General features: G+C 43.8%; 1 pseudogene; it reads right to left on the bottom strand.

Annotated features, from left to right (window-relative positions):
* Positions 1–12,071: 12,071 nt before the first annotated feature.
* Positions 12,072–12,642, bottom strand: LOC143686809 (ferritin light chain-like; annotated as a pseudogene).
* Positions 12,643–15,656: the final 3,014 nt, after the last annotated feature.

Genomic DNA, 15,656 nt, shown 5'->3' with positions numbered 1-15,656 from the left:
CCAATCTTTACTCCTTATAATAACCTGTGAGGTAGTACTATTAATATACAAATTCTACAAATGGGAAATCTGAGGAACAGAGAGGTAGATTTATTTGCCCAAAGTCACAGAGCAAGCAAGTGTTGGAGCTGGGACTCAAATCGAGAGAGCTTGGACTCCAAAATCTATGCTCTTAATAACTATGCTATGCGCAAACCAGAAGTCTGGGAAGCTCTGCATGGATGCCAAATAACCTTTTTTGCTTTATCATTAAAAAGAAAAATGTTTAGGTTCTAAACACTCTCTCTTCCCTAATATCCCCCCTTTACTACTATTGCATGGGGACATCATTGCTGCATGTCAGCCTATCAGTGTCTTCATGGTCTAGTTCTATAGCAAATGTCATTGTCCTTATGGAAATAATGCTGGGATAGTATACTTTTTTGTACTTTTATTGAGAATAATGTTGCTTTTTAAAAAATCTGTCTTGTTGATTCCCGTTTCGATTTTCATCTACAGATAGGAAAATTAATGTGCTGTTATTTAGCCACTTTAGGGTGCACAGGGTTTAGCTATAGAATTTATTCTAATGTGCATTCATTCTTTCTTTCATTTACTCAACAGACATTTACAGAACACACACACTGGGCCAGAGGATAGAGAGAACTTCGGCAGGTGCACCACTTCAGCGCTCACAGTTTAATGGAGAAGACAATCATTTAAACACTTCTTTAAAAGCCCCTTCACTGGGACTCTAACAGAGCTGTATACAATCCCAAGGGTGGCTGCCTAATGCAGCCCGGTGGTTGGGGTAGCCTTCCCAGAGGACATTGGACTATGCTGTGAAGGATGAGTTGGGGTCAGTTAAATAAGCACAAGTGTTCCAGGGGGGCGGAGGTGGGGTGGGGGTGGAGAACACGGTGTGTTCAAAACAGCCAGCATTTGGAATGTCTGTTGTATCTATGGGAGATGAGTCTGGAAAGTTAGCAGGGACAAGTCCCAAAGGTCTCCATGTGCCAATCAAAGTCTGATCTTCATGTAGCAGATGGAAAGCTTTTTAGGAAGGGAGTAATGCCATTAGGTTTGGGTTTTAGGAAGAGGACCCTGGTGTGCAGGATGGACTGTGGGTGAACAGGGCCCTGGCTAGAACTGATGCTGAACCCAGTTAGGAGGTTTCTGTGATAGTCAAATGAATTAAACAGTTAGGGTAGGGAAAGGGGTGTGCTGGTTTGAACGGATTATGTTCCCTAGAAAAGCCATGTTTTAATCTTGATCGAATCTTGTGGGAGCAACCATTTCTTTTAATCCCTATTCAATAATGTAGGTTGGAATCTTTTGATTAGAGTATCTCCATGGAGATGTGACACAGCCAATTTTAGATATTAACTTTTTGATTCGATGGAGATATGACTCCACCCATTTCAGGTGGGTCTTGATTAGTTTACTGATTAGTTTACTGGAATTCTTTAAAAGGAGGAAACGTTTTGGAGAGAGCAACAGAACCATGAAAGAAGAGAGCCATGAAAACATGAGCCCACGCAGCCAGAGACCTTTGGAGATGAAGAAGGGAAACACCCCTGGGGGAGCTTCATGGAATAAGAAGCCTGGAGAGAAAGCTAGCAGATTACCATGTTCACCATGTGCCTTTTCAGTTGAGAGAGAAACACTGAACATTATCAGCCTCCTTGAATCAAGGTGTCTTTCCCTGGATGCCTTCTATTGAACATTTCTATAGACGTGCTTTAATTGGGACATTGTCACAGCCTTATGACTGCAAACTTGCAACTTAATAAATTCCACTTTTTAAAAGCCATTCAGTTTCTGGGATATCGCATTCCAGCAGCTGGCAAACTAGAAGAGAGGGTAAGAGAGATTTCGGACACACTCTGCATAGGATGTTTTTATGTATATGCATGAACCTGTTTGTAGCCAGCATTATTCCACCAAGCACTGGGAATAGCACTCCAGGACCAGATGGATTTAGGGGCTGAGGGAGAGGAGAACACCCACAGGAATCCCGGTCTTGACAACTGGGCTGATGGGCTGCCAACAAACAACATGGGAAATGAAGGGAAAGGGTCCAATGCTCAAGCAGATATCCTAAGTTTGATTTTAAAATGTGTTGAGTTTGAAGTGTTATAGACTATCAAGTGGATATAAGAACCTGTACTTTATAAGAAAATCCAAGTTTGGAAATGTAGAATCTGGAATTATCAGCACCTTGGTGGAAGCCAAGACTGTGGGGGTGAATGTCATTCTAGACTCTGAAAACAATGTGAACTATTCAGTTGTGTCCAAATGTTTGGATATTTAGTATCTCATAGATCTGACTGCATTTTTTTCACTTAGCAAAGGTTTATCATCACAAATGTTCTAAGAAATCATCATGGTGATGAATATACAACTATGTGATGATGTGGATTATTGATTATATACCTAGAATGGAATGATCGTATGGTAGGAATGTTCATGTTTATATGTTATGTTCAAAAAGATTTAAAAATTAAAAAAAAATTTATCTTCAATACAGCATCAGGTATTAGCAACAGAATTGAGCACAGAATGCAGTGTTCCCAGGATTTCTGTCTGCCTTTTTGTGGGTGTGCCTAAGGTTCCGTGCACATTGTTTAGCCAAAGTTTTCATCAAGATAAATTGAAGACGGGTGTGGGCAGAGAAGACCTTGAGACTTTAATCATATCATTTATAGATTCTAGACAAACTCCACCTCAAGGGCCTGAAAAGCACCTACCTTGCTTTTTTAAGAACTGTAGCATGGCATGTTTCACTGGTAGGTAAGGAAAGGAGTGGCTGGAGCTGGCTGCAGGCTTGGATTTATTTTAAGATTGTGTAAATGTTTAAAATATGATATGTAAACTTACTTTCAGGCCACTTTTCTCTGTAAGCATCCTTGAAAGTTAACTGTTAGGTTTCTCTGGGGAAGCTCTGTAAGTTATTCCGGAAAGAATAGCAAAAAGCTGCTTTCTAGCTGGTACCAGAGGCAAAGCAGATGTGTTTGTCAAGAGCTCTCAGCTTTGGCAAAAGGAAGGAATTGAAGGCAGCTCTATTAGCACCTGGGTGGAATTAAGTGGGAGATACTTTATTCCTCTAATTTCAGGGCTTCGGCTATCATTACAAACTGCCCCCAAGTCCAAGTGATTTAGGACAGCACACATTCACTTCTCTATTGTGTTCCGCGTGAACGGTGACCTGGCTGTCCTCTGCCCCCGGCTGTGGGGGTGGGTGGCGGGTCTTCTGTCTTCTCCTTCTGGGGCCCGGCTGGAGGCGCGCCCTACGGAAGCTCGCTGTGCTGCACGCCGAACAGAAGCACAGGCAGCCGAGCCACGCCGTGCCATCGCATTTCAAGCTGCTGCTCAGACATGGCCTGCGTCATGTCCACTGGTATACTGTTGGCCAGAGTGAGTCATGTAGCCAAGCCCAAGATCATTGGGGCAGGGATGTGTTATGGTCAAGGAGACAGTGAACACTTGAAAATAGTAAAACTACTACTATGTTTTAGTTTTTAAGCTGCTGGAATACAATATACCAGAACTGGAATGGCTTTTATAAAGGAAATTGAATGTTACAAGTTTGTAGTTCTAAGCCTATAAAAATGTCCAAACTAAGACATCCAGGGAAAGATGCCTTAATTCAAGGAAGGCCAATGGGTCAGGAACCTTTCTGTCAGCTGTGTACTCACATGGCTGGCATCTGCTGGCCCCTTGCTCCTGGGCTGCTTTCAGTCTCTGTTCCTGTGAGATTCCTCACTTGGCTTCTCCAGGACTGGCTTTCATCTCTTGGCTTCCCTTGGCTCTATCCAGGTTCTGGCTGGGTTGGCATCGCATGGTGACATCTGCTGGGTTCCAAGCATCTCCAAATATCTGTATCTCTGTTTTCCAAGTGTCAGCATCTGTGTCCACTCTGCTCTGAAGTTTCTGTTGACTCTCTCTCTGTTGGCTCTGCTGTCTCCCCAAAATGTTTCCTCTTTGAAAGGACTCTAGTAAGCTAATCAAGACCCACTTGTAATGGATGGCATCACATCTCCATCTAATCAAAAGTTAACACCCACAATTGGGCTTGCCACATCTCCATGGAGATAATCTAATCAGAAGTTTCCACACTACAGTACTGAATCAGGATGAAAAGAAACAGATGCCCCTACAAGAGTGGATCAGGATTAAAACATGGCTTTTCTGGGGTACATAATATTTTGAAACCAGCACATACTATCTGTTATGTTCATTCATTTGTTCTTTCATCAAATATTTCTTGAGTAGCCAGCTCTGTCAATATTGTACTAGAAGCTGATCCTTAAAAATAGACCTGTTTGCTGCCCTCATGGAGTTTACAGTCCAGTGTGAGACACAGGTGACCAAATCCTAATTATGCTATGATATATATATATAATCATAAGCTTTAATGAAGAAGGATGAGCTGAGTCTTATTTCAGACCCCTTTGAAGGGCAGTGGGTGGCAGAGCATAGCTTGACCTCCATGAACTTCTAGGGAGCTCGTCATCATCTGAATGCCTAAACAATCATTTTCTATGGATGGGGTGGGGCTGTGTGTGGAGGATTCAGTTCTTGAAAATTCTACTGAGGCCACTGGTCTTCTGGGACTATTTATGGTCTTCTTTGCTGAGATAGTGTCGGGCCTAGCATGTTACCTGTCTTGACATCCTTTATTCCATCTGCCACTTGCAGACCCAGCCCCCCTTCGCTTCCCAGTCAGGTCGTGTCCTCAGTTAGTAAGGACTTACTAGACCAGGTCTGCAAATGGGGACTGATGATGGAGTTACCCTTGGGTCCCCGTCTTTTCATGACCAGCTTCTCCCATTTGGAAATCTAGTTTCCTGCCGTATCTGAAAGATTTTTTTATCCCCTCCCAAACTCTTCCATGTCCTCATTCTCATAAGGTTCTGACTCAACTGCCCAAAGCTTCATCCCAGCCATTCCTTTGATACCTGTGAATCCCCTGTTCCAGGGTTGATAAATCCCACCACTCATTCGACATCTTTGCAGAAGTGTCTCCTTCTTGGAAGGCTCTTCCCTACGGTGCCACATCTTCTCCTGCTCTCTTGAACTCCTCTCAAACTCAGCACCAAGAGGTGGAGGGAATGTTTTCTTTACCTCCTAGTGTGGTTTCCCTTATCCTGCCATGACACCCTGTGCTCTTTTGAAATTTCTCTCTTGGGTATAAATACATGGACAGCTCCACTGGTGTTCAAGGGAGGCTCCCACGGGGTGGGACTGGGGCTGGGGCTGCTACTCTTCTCTATACGTATTGCTTGGTGCAGCCAAATGCTGACTAGGTCTCAAGGGCTGCGGAATGCCTGCAGCATGTAGGTGGTGGCCAGTGAGGGAATAGCTTTGAAATGTGACAGATCAAAGGTCTCCATAATTGATTTGTTCACATTTACCTTTTTATACAAATTTTTAACACCAAGAACAGTGACTCTGAACATCAAGGTCCAAGGTCACAGGTGAATATAAATACTCCCAAAGGATCTAGAGAATTTTGCACAGGCCTAGCTGAGGCTGAAAGGAAGCCAGCCAAGTGAGGAAACAGCTCAAGTGCCCTGTCTGCAAAGTTTTACTAAGATTTATTTGGAAAGTCCTGGTCTCTACCAGAATGAATCCAGAGATTCCCTTCCTCTGATTACAAGAAGAACATTAGGTCTTTATTAACCGTCATCACTGGATTTCTTCCTCCTTAAGGAGATTAATTGGGTAAATTTCATTACTGTAACACCAACTTTCTTGGAAAGAAACCATCCAACTTGAGAATGACTTTGAGTTTATATCTGGAAACTAGGCAATGTTAATGTTTACTGTTGAGAATGTGAAACATTAGGCTTTAATAGATGTTGATGTCATTCTTGGCATCCCGCAATGATATAAACTACTTTGCGAAGAGGTAACACATTGTTAAATGTAACCAAAATGCAAAGGAAGAAGTTGAAATGTATACACACTCTTCAGCCCCGCCTCCCACTTGCCCACCCTGCCTTCACCATCTGAGCTGAACCAGAAAATGGCCATTGACATTCCCATCTATCATAAATGTCTAGGTAGAGGGATGAGGGGTGAGCATCTCTTAGTTGTTTGATGCTCTAGTACTTTCGAAGGAAGCCAAAACGGCCCAGGAAAGAGAGGCCAGAATTAGCCTTGGCTCTGCCACTACTTTGTGGTTGTCTGACTTTGAGCCACTTACCTTCTCTTGGCCTCAGTTTCTCCATTATATAGTGAAATGTCTAGACTCATTGGCCTCCAACGATCAACAGAAAGCCTTTTTCAGAGAAGCACTTTACCACCTTTTGGGTGGATTGTCCAATTATGGAGCCATTTGACAACTTTCCTTGCAGTCTCCAAGGGAGTCTGGAAACTTCAGGACTGACTCCTTCACCCTGCCAGGGTGGATCATGTAGGTCCTGAACTGGTGACTGCCAGGGATGGGGGCAGGGCTGAGACTGCTTCAAAGGGTTCTTTATTGCCACCTGCCTCTATCCTCTCTGTTTTTCAGTTTTCAAAGAGTGGCACATATATCATTCTCATGCTTCTGTGCGATAGACAAGGCAAGATTCTTACATAGAAGAGCTAAATGAAGCTTGAATATGTTAAGTAAATTGAAACTTCAGGGCACAGTGCAGGATTTCTCCTATCGTACTGGGGAGAGGGGCAACTCCCTGTGATTTTTTAAATCATTCCGCATAGCAGCCACAGATAATTGGGTGAATTTGGTATGAGTTTGACAAGTCCCCAAACGATCTATACATTGGATTTTCCTTAATAGGTAATTTTGTCCTCTAGGGGAAGGTTTAGGACCTGATCAACCATTTAGGAGTCCCCTAGACCATCTAGTTAGGCTAGGTCTGAACTGAAATTTTCACTTAAGGAGTTAAAGAGTATTTCTCTGAGGTCCTTTCAACATCATCTCTAACCGAAAATGTTGTGTGGGTGGGACTTCAACAACTAAAGAAATGTTTAGGACCCCACAGGCCCCAGAACATATTTGTTGGGGCCTGGAAAGTTCAAGGGGTCTCCAGAGAACTCCAGGAGGTCTGACCCTGTCGATGAAGCAGGCATGTTGGGCATTCTTTCACTGACTGCACACACCCTCAAAGCACTGTGCTCTGGTTTGGATTTAATAACTTGAATGATAGAAAAAAACAACATGAAAACTCAGAGGTAAGCCATGAAGACAATGAGTACTTTGAAAAATGTTATTTTTGCACAAAGATGGAAGAAACTGGGGCGATTTCACTTTGAGGAGACATAATCAACGATTCGAAATTATCTTCATAAAGAGTATTTTTCAAAGACCATTTGCTCTGCTCGGGAGGCTGGAACAAGTTGATGTAGACACACACTCTTCTTGCTTGGGTGGATTCAATTAGCAGAAGGAAGACTGTTCTGCCAGTAAGATGGTTCAACCCTGGAATAAGTCTAAGGAAGTTGTAAAAGGCCCTTCTCCGACACCCTTTTAAACATAGGAAATTCTCATCTTGCTAATGAGGCTCACAAGTTGCATTCCCTGACAGTAGTAAATGTCCTAGGTCAGACATACACATTTACACTCACTCCTTCTCTGAAGGCCAAATAAAATCTAACTAAAGATTTGTGGAAAGCAGAGTTGAATGAGAGCAGAAGAGTGAGGGAAAAGGGGAAATATTTTATCTTCCACTCCAGGAATCATGAGCATAAGCACTGGGATAGAGCGCCAGTGCCTCCCCACACATTAAAAGCCTAACTTGGCTTCCCTCAATTATTTCTGAAACTATTTACGAGATGGAACTTGATGTCTCTTCAAGCTTCCAGGATTCTAGGATCATAACAGGTGCTTTTAAAAAAAGGCAGTTTTAATTTTGTCTATAAAATGTATAGGAACGACTGTGTCTGTTCCACTGGCTGTTCTGGAAGTTAAAAAAATAAGAAACATTTTTTGTTTTTTGACACTCAAAGGTCTAGGCTAACAGGGAGATCTGATTTTACTATGGGTTGCCCAACTTACAAGATGGATAACTAGTTTGCCAGTTTGCATGTATAAAAATAATAGGCGATGCCACTGCGAGCTGCTTTTCTTATTGTAGGGATGGCTCTTAGGATTCAGAAGTTGTGGGTTTCACAGTGATGCCTTGTGGTAGGACCAGGAATGGGCTGGGCCAGATCCCCCCTCTGCCCTCCAGTGCAGTACCCATCAAGGGGGCGTCTGTGATTAAAGGGAACATTTTTATCATCTAAATACTACTCACATTTTTATATTACTATTTTCTTTAAATGAATTCATTTTTAATTCTATGAAAATATTTAAAAGGTAATTTTATATCTTACCATACAAAGAAAGGGACACCACTTGCTGTAAATAGAAAATAAACGCAAAAATAAATACAATGAAACTAAAACTCTGTTACTAGTTCTAGCTAGTAACTGCTGCTTGCCAATGACTCTGGCTTGTTCTCTCTTTATTAAAAAGGGAGATTTGCAAGCACGAGAAAACCGTCAAAGATATATGAGTCCCAAACAGATACTTTCTCTTTGATGTAATCAGAGAGTTGGAAGAAATTTAAAAGACTGGCTTACTCCTTTTGAAGAAAACTTTATTTTCTGAAATAATTTCAAACTGACAGAAAAGTTATAAGAAAAGCATAAAAGAACCCCAGTAGATGCCTTATCCTGATTTACCAGTTTTGAACACTGGCCACATTTGCTCGATTATTCTCTCTTTTCCTATATATAAACTTATATTATTTTTTGAACCTTCAAGAGGGTTGCAAACACATGCCCTTAATACCTGTGTGCATTTCCTAAGAACAAGGACATTCTCTTTTATAACCACAAAATAATCATATGTAGGAAATTTAACATTGATACAATACTTTTATCTCACTGCAATTATAATTCAGTTTTGTCCACTGACCTGGTAATATTGTTTATAGCATTTTTGCAGGAGCCTGTTCAAATCCAGTACTGCATTTAGTGGTCATGTCTCATTAGTCTTTAAGCTGATAAGTTCCTCAGCCTTTCTTTATCTTTCATGACATCAATATTTTTAAGGAATGCTGGTCAGTTACTTTATACACTGACCCTAGTTCCTGGTTCGCCAATATTTCCTCTTGAGTGGATTCAAGTAAGTGCATGTTTATTAATTCTATGCTATTTAATGCCATGTCCATGTTCCTATCTTTTGAATAACAGCAAGAGCCACCCCATATTGGCCAACATCTGAGGAGATAATCTCCATGGTGTCTTGAAAGGTGGTTTATATTTCTACAAAAAAAAAAATCCATTGAGAGTTGTTAACTAATTACATCATTTATAATGTCACATCATCTGCAGTATTTTATGTTATTCCTAGTGCCACCAAATGTTGTATAGACAGCTTAGAATTTGTGTGTGTGTGTGTGTGTGTGTGTGTGTGTGCGCACGCGCATGGTCTGGGAATCAGACCCAGGGCTCCTGCATGACAGGAGAGCATTCTACCACTGAGCCACCCATACACCCAGAAAGAGAAGCTCTTTCTTCATACTTCTGTCTATGGCAAGGGTTGATGATGTTTTTTTCATTTGAGAGCCAAGCATGGCTGGATGCATGAGTTATATGTCAAATAGATGTGGCAGCAGTAATTCCTTCTCCATCTGGCCTCCATTGTGAACAGGAAGGAAAGTAAATAATAGGCAACAGATTGTCCCTGGTGAGGAGTTATTTGGGCAGAGTAGAAGGTCCCACAAGCAGTTACAGAAGCAGGCAGCAGCTGGTGGCCAAATAGTATGGCCCATGTCTGCCTCCCCCTATGCTATAAGAAGTATTCTTGTTACTATGTCTATGTTTAGAGACAGAAGACAGACTCATACTAGCATAGGTGGAAGGAAGACTCATTAGCTAACTTGGCAGCCTCCAGGAATGGCTAGATCCAGGGGCTCAAATGACATCATCAGGACTGTCTCTCTGCTCTGCCTTTTTCCATGTTGGCTTCCTTCTTACTCAAAGTAGGCTATCTCCCCATGAATGACAAAAGGCCCCCATTTGCTTGCATGGTGATCATGGTCTCAGGAGACCCTCTTTTTCAGCATGCATGTTAGTTCTCCACTCTGAATGACCTTGCTTGGGTCCAAAGTCCACCCATGCACCAATCACAGTGTTTAGAGATAGGACACTCTGCTTGGCCAGCCTAAATCAGATGCTTACCTGTTTTAGTTTGCTAAGGCTGTCAAAATGCAGTATACCAGAAATTGGCTTTTAAAAATTGGGTATTTATTAGCTTGCAAATTTACAGGTCTAAGAATATAAAAGTGTCCATAGTAAGGCATCAACTGGATGATACCTTCTCCCAGAAAACGGGCTACCAGCAAGCTTGGGCTCCTCTGTCAGATAGCCAGGCACATGGCTACATCTGCTCTCCTGGATTTCATTGCTTCTGAGCTTCTGAATATTTCTCTCTTTTAACATCTGTCTTTCTTAGCTTCTGTGGGCTTGTTTCCTATGTCTTCTTTCTGTTCTTTATCCTCGTACAAAGGACTTCAGTAAGAGGATTAAGAACAACCTTGAATGAGGTAGGTCACATCTCAATTGAAATAACCTCATCAAAAGGCTCCACCTATAATAGGTCTATACCTTACAGGAATGGATTAAAAAGACATGATCTTTTCTGGGGTACATACAACTTCAGGCCATCATACTATCCCTTGCTGGAGAGTCCAGGCACATGACTGACAATTCAACCAGGCATAAAAGCGGGCCGTTTCCCAAAAGAAAAGATGTTAGTCAAGGAAAAAATTAACAGGTATCCAATACAGAATTACACTGCAGCAGAGAATGGTTTGGTGGGCTCTCTGATGCGGTATGAAGAATCAGTGCGATACAGCAATTAAGAAGCTAAGCTTTGAGTCTGATTCCATACTCTACCATTTGGTTTTATGGCCAGTGGGTAAATTCTCTCTGCACCTGTAAGATAGAGAAAATAATACTTACCATATTATCAGGTTTCTCAGTTACATACAAGAACCTACTCTACCTACTTAAAACAGAAATCCCTATTAAGGGATATTAGATGGCTCATAGGACCCCAGAAGGGCTACAGAAATAGTTTTTGGGGATCCATTTTCAGAATTAAAGCCCAGGATTATTCTGTCCAATTGGGCTGCTCCAGGACTCGCTGCCTCCGCCCCTCCATTCTAGGTGCGTGTTGCCACTCTCTACGCCAGAAACATACTGCCCCTGTCAGACCCACAGAATAGAAACCCCTCGCCACACCTGTTTCTTCACACAGCTTACCTCTGAATCAAACTCTCAAGGGGTATGAACCATGGTCATGTGCAGAGGCAGCTTCAGGGGGTCTGGTTTTGGAAGGAGGATTTCTTAAAGGGAAAAAACAGCTAGTCAGGAATGACAGAGTATCAGCACCCCAACCCCCTCACCGGCTGCCCGACCACTTTATGTCTCTCCTCCATTGGTTTGGGTTGGCCTGGTGTAGTCTGAAAGAGAATTAGATTTGCTGCATTAATCCTGCCAAATTGAGGAAGGTCCAGCACTTTCCAAAAGCCATAGTTGTGCATCAAAGTGAAGCCAAGGCTGTCGCCTACCTCTTGTGGGAGTGGTTTTCCTAACTAAACCTGTTCCCCTGGTTCCAGCTCTCCTTTCCAAAGCCTCTAGGCACCTCACTACCTGCCACCCAGAAGCTGGCATTGCTCTTAAGTGCTTTCCTACTGTTTAATGCACATTAACATTATGTTATGATGTAATGAATGATATCATTATGTAATGAATGGATAAACTGCAAATATTTACCCTTCTCAAAGCTAGGTCCCAGGAAGATTCATTGATTTAAAAGGGTTAGTCATTTAGTCTCATGCCATTTTTATATTTGCTGAATTACTGTCAGCAATTCTAGAATTGTCTATTGCAGTATTCTGAAATTAAAGGAAGAACAAGTTATTCCAAATTGAGGAATGAATTCAAACCCGTCAATCAGAAACCCCTGAGAGACTTGGCAAAGATGCATTGTCAACGTTCAGGTCTTTCTTTCCTTTTGTTTGCTACAAAAAGCTTTATTGTTCAACTTGGTTCATGGCTTGTTAGAGGGCAGGAGGGTGGCTGGTTCAAAAGACCCTCCTGGCTGCTGGGAGGGGCTCAGGCAGCAGCATGGGTGCCAGGGGAATGCAGAGGGACCCCCAAAGGCCTATGGGCTCCAGAGGCTCCTTGACATTCTTGAAGTTAAGTGAGCTTTTGGGAACGATTCTGGCCCAGCCCGGCCTGCGGAGGTTGGTCGGGTGGTTGCCCATCTTCTGGATGAGTTTCACCTCCTTATTGAGGAAATGGTTCTCCAGGAAGTCACAGAGACGAGGGTCTGTGTTGGCAGAACCCAGGGCATGCAGTTCCAAAAGGGCTGGTTCAGGCTGTTCTCCAGGACCAGGCCGGCTTCCCTGGGGAGGACCCTGCTCTTTTGGCCCAGTTTCTGCATGTCCTGGAAGAGGGCATGGCCGCCCTGCTGGTTTTGCCTCTTCAAGAGATGCTCGGAGCCCTGGCCCTTTTCTTTCACCAATTCGCGTGAGAAGTGGGCGAAATAGAAGCCCAGAGTGAGAGGTAGGTGTAGGAGGCCCGCAGGTGCAGGTTGACCAGGCGGTTAACCTCCACACTGGCCAAATGATTCTGCTGAATCTGGGAGCTCATGGTTGATGGGCAATGAGGTGCTAACCACAAAAACGGTGTTAGCTGATTCCGGAAGGAGGAACAGGCTCAGAAGGTGGTCCCAGAGGTTGCAGCTGGAGAGAAAGGTGGAGGGGGGTCAAAGCTGAAGAGGTGAGGGGAGAGCCCCTGGGTCCGTTCCTTTCAAACACTGTTGAAGCAAGAGACAGAGCCACGGGACTGCCAGGCCCACTGTTGCTCTGTGCCTTTCTCTTTTTTAGTGCCCTAGAGGACACCACCGACACTTGTGCATGCAAATGGCCAGTTTCCTAAAGTACCTGTCCTGTGTCTCATCCTGAAAGACTGATCATCAAGCTGCTTGGGGAAACATGGCAGCTACATGGTAGTTACAAATGGAAGGATAACCATTGTCTCTCTCCTAGAAAGAGACCATCGAAACTCAATGTATTGATGTTTGAGATATTAATGAGACCAATTCTTCATTTTAGAAATTAGAACCTTGTGGTGGGTTGGAAATAGACTTGGGGTCTCCTGACACCTGATCCAGGGCTCATCTGCTTCTCCATGTAGCTGCACAACTGCCAAGAAAAAATAAAACAAAATAAAACAAAATGGAAAACCCAGGCGTCCAAAGGCAACTATCTCTGGACTTAGAGAGCCTCGTTGTCCCAGTGAGTGGTGAACTTCTGTGCCTGGAGCTTTCATATAAAGGAAGAAAAGTCCAAGACCAGATTATCACTGTTGGGATTTGCAACTAGAATATTCAGGGTGAGGTAGAACTAGAGCAGGGGGAATAAAATTGCTTCAGGCTAGGATTGGGAAGGTAAAAAAGGGTGAGTTTGGAAGGCATTTTCATGTAACAGGAGAAAAGAAAAAGACACCTGAAGTCCCCAAGAAATCCATGTGTATGTGTTCGGCACACAGGTAAAGAGTAAGGGCTCTGGGATCAAAGTCCAGCTCCGCCACTTTCCTAGGTGGGCACTTCAGGCAAATCACGTGCTTTCTCTATGCCTCAGATGCCTTAGCTGTGAAACAGGGAGGATATTAGAAGTTGTATTCTTAAAGGAGTGTGTTCTAGTTTGCTAGCTGCCAGAATGCAACACACCAGAGATGGATTGGCTTTTAATAAGAGGGAATTTATTTTGTTAGTTCTTCAGAGGAAAGGCAGCTAACTTTCCACTGAGGTTCTTTCTTACGTGGAAGGCACAGGATGGTCTCTGCTGGCCTTCTCTCCAGGCCCCTGGGTTCCAATCAACTTTCACCGGGGTGATTTCTTTCTGCATCTCCAAAGGCCTGGGCTGAGCTGCAAGTGCTGAGATGAGGAATGCCGAGCTGCTAGGCTGTGCTACATTGCATTCTCTCATTTAAGCACCAGCCAATTAAGTCAAACATCACTCATTGCAGCAGACACACCTCCTAGCCGACTGCAGATGTAATTGGCAACAGATGAGGTTCACATACCGTTGGCTTATGTCCACAGCAACAAGATTAGGTATGCTCACCTGGCCAAGTTGACAACTGAATCTAACTAACACAGAGTGTGATGAGAATTAAATTATCTCTGTAAAGCACTTGGAGCAGTGAGTGCTCAGTAAATGCATGCCGATACCATCAGGTCGGGCAACACAGATGACCCTTACTCTTCAGGCTGTTGATTTTCTGGGGTTCCTGAAGACCAGATGCATTTCTAACCAGCTAAACACAGACTAACACCTATTCTTCCAGCTTGCATGCCAGCATTACTGTGTTTAGAGAAGACAAGCTGAGCTAAAGGCCCACCTTCCATGTGCGGACACCTTGTCCCCTTATGCCCTCCTCAGACTTGCCTCTGACAGGGCCTGACATGGCCAGATATCGACCAACCTGGGCTTATGTCTCCATCCCTAAATGGAAGTATAGTCTCCTTATCTCAATAAAGAGTTTTGCATCTGAATTTTCCGAATAAATGAGAACTTAGAATTTGTTCCCCATAGTTTTCTTTAAAAATACTTTTTATATAACTAGAACAAGATTACCATATTGAATAGGAGATTTTTATTTATCCACGATATGAAGAGGCCAACATTGTTCCTTGTATCTTCTTTCAGACGACTTTAGGATATTCAGAATTTCCTGGCCTTTGTGCTTTGGTGATTGTAGCTATTTAAATGCCTTTTCTGGCCCAGGCTATTCTGAGCTAAGGGGGTACCTGGGAGCCCTGTCCTTCTGTGGGTCTGGAGAGAGGGGGCAGAACAGAGGGTCTGAGGACCTGGGGCTCTGTGGCTTCAGGAAAGGCCTGAAGGTCCAACTTGGGAGGACTTCAGCATGAAAATTCAAGCCCAAGAAAAAAGGGTCAAGCCAATCAGTAAAATGAGAGCCCCAACGTCCAAAGAGAGGAGGAACTCCTTGGTGGCTGGAGGAACTCTGAAAGTCATCAGGACCTGAGGGAGTGGGATACCACTGACCGGCTTCGGGTCCCAGTGAAGCGAGGCTCCCCCAGCCACCTGCCTGGGCCGGGCATTGGGGGCCATCCAGTGGGGACCCATGTGTTGCACTGGCCCCAGAGTGTTGACTCCCACTGACCATTGCTGGGGTCAGGATGGACTGGGTGTCCTGTGTCATCCCTAGGCTCGATGGGTCTAAATGAGGGGGGGGGGGGGGTTGTGTGGTGTTTGGGGTAATCGTGTTGGCTGGGACCTGGCCTCATAGTGGGGTATGGCCTTCTCTGAGGGAACTGGCCATGTCCCAGATGAAGGGACCTCATGGCTGATTTGAGACATTCCGAGTTACTTTTGCAATATCACTGCCTATCCTTTTAGCAGTTTATCACTCTTTCGCTCACCTGCCCACCCGTCCAACACCTGAACATCTACCACAAGCCAGACCCTGCAGGGAGACGGAGAGACGGCACAGTCCCTGTCCTCGGCTAGTTGGGCCCGTGGGAAAGAAACCTTAACGGAAGTGTGGTTATGGAATCCTGTCTCTGTTCTATTGCCCTCTTGGTGATGTCTGCATTTTAGAAAACAATTTTCTTAGTATTTTTTTCTGATGATTAAATG

The sequence above is a fragment of the Tamandua tetradactyla genome, chromosome 6 (assembly GCF_023851605.1).
Source record: "Tamandua tetradactyla isolate mTamTet1 chromosome 6, mTamTet1.pri, whole genome shotgun sequence".
NCBI classification, from domain to species: Eukaryota; Metazoa; Chordata; class Mammalia; order Pilosa; family Myrmecophagidae; genus Tamandua; species Tamandua tetradactyla.
This window is presented reverse-complemented; position numbering and strand designations above follow the sequence as displayed.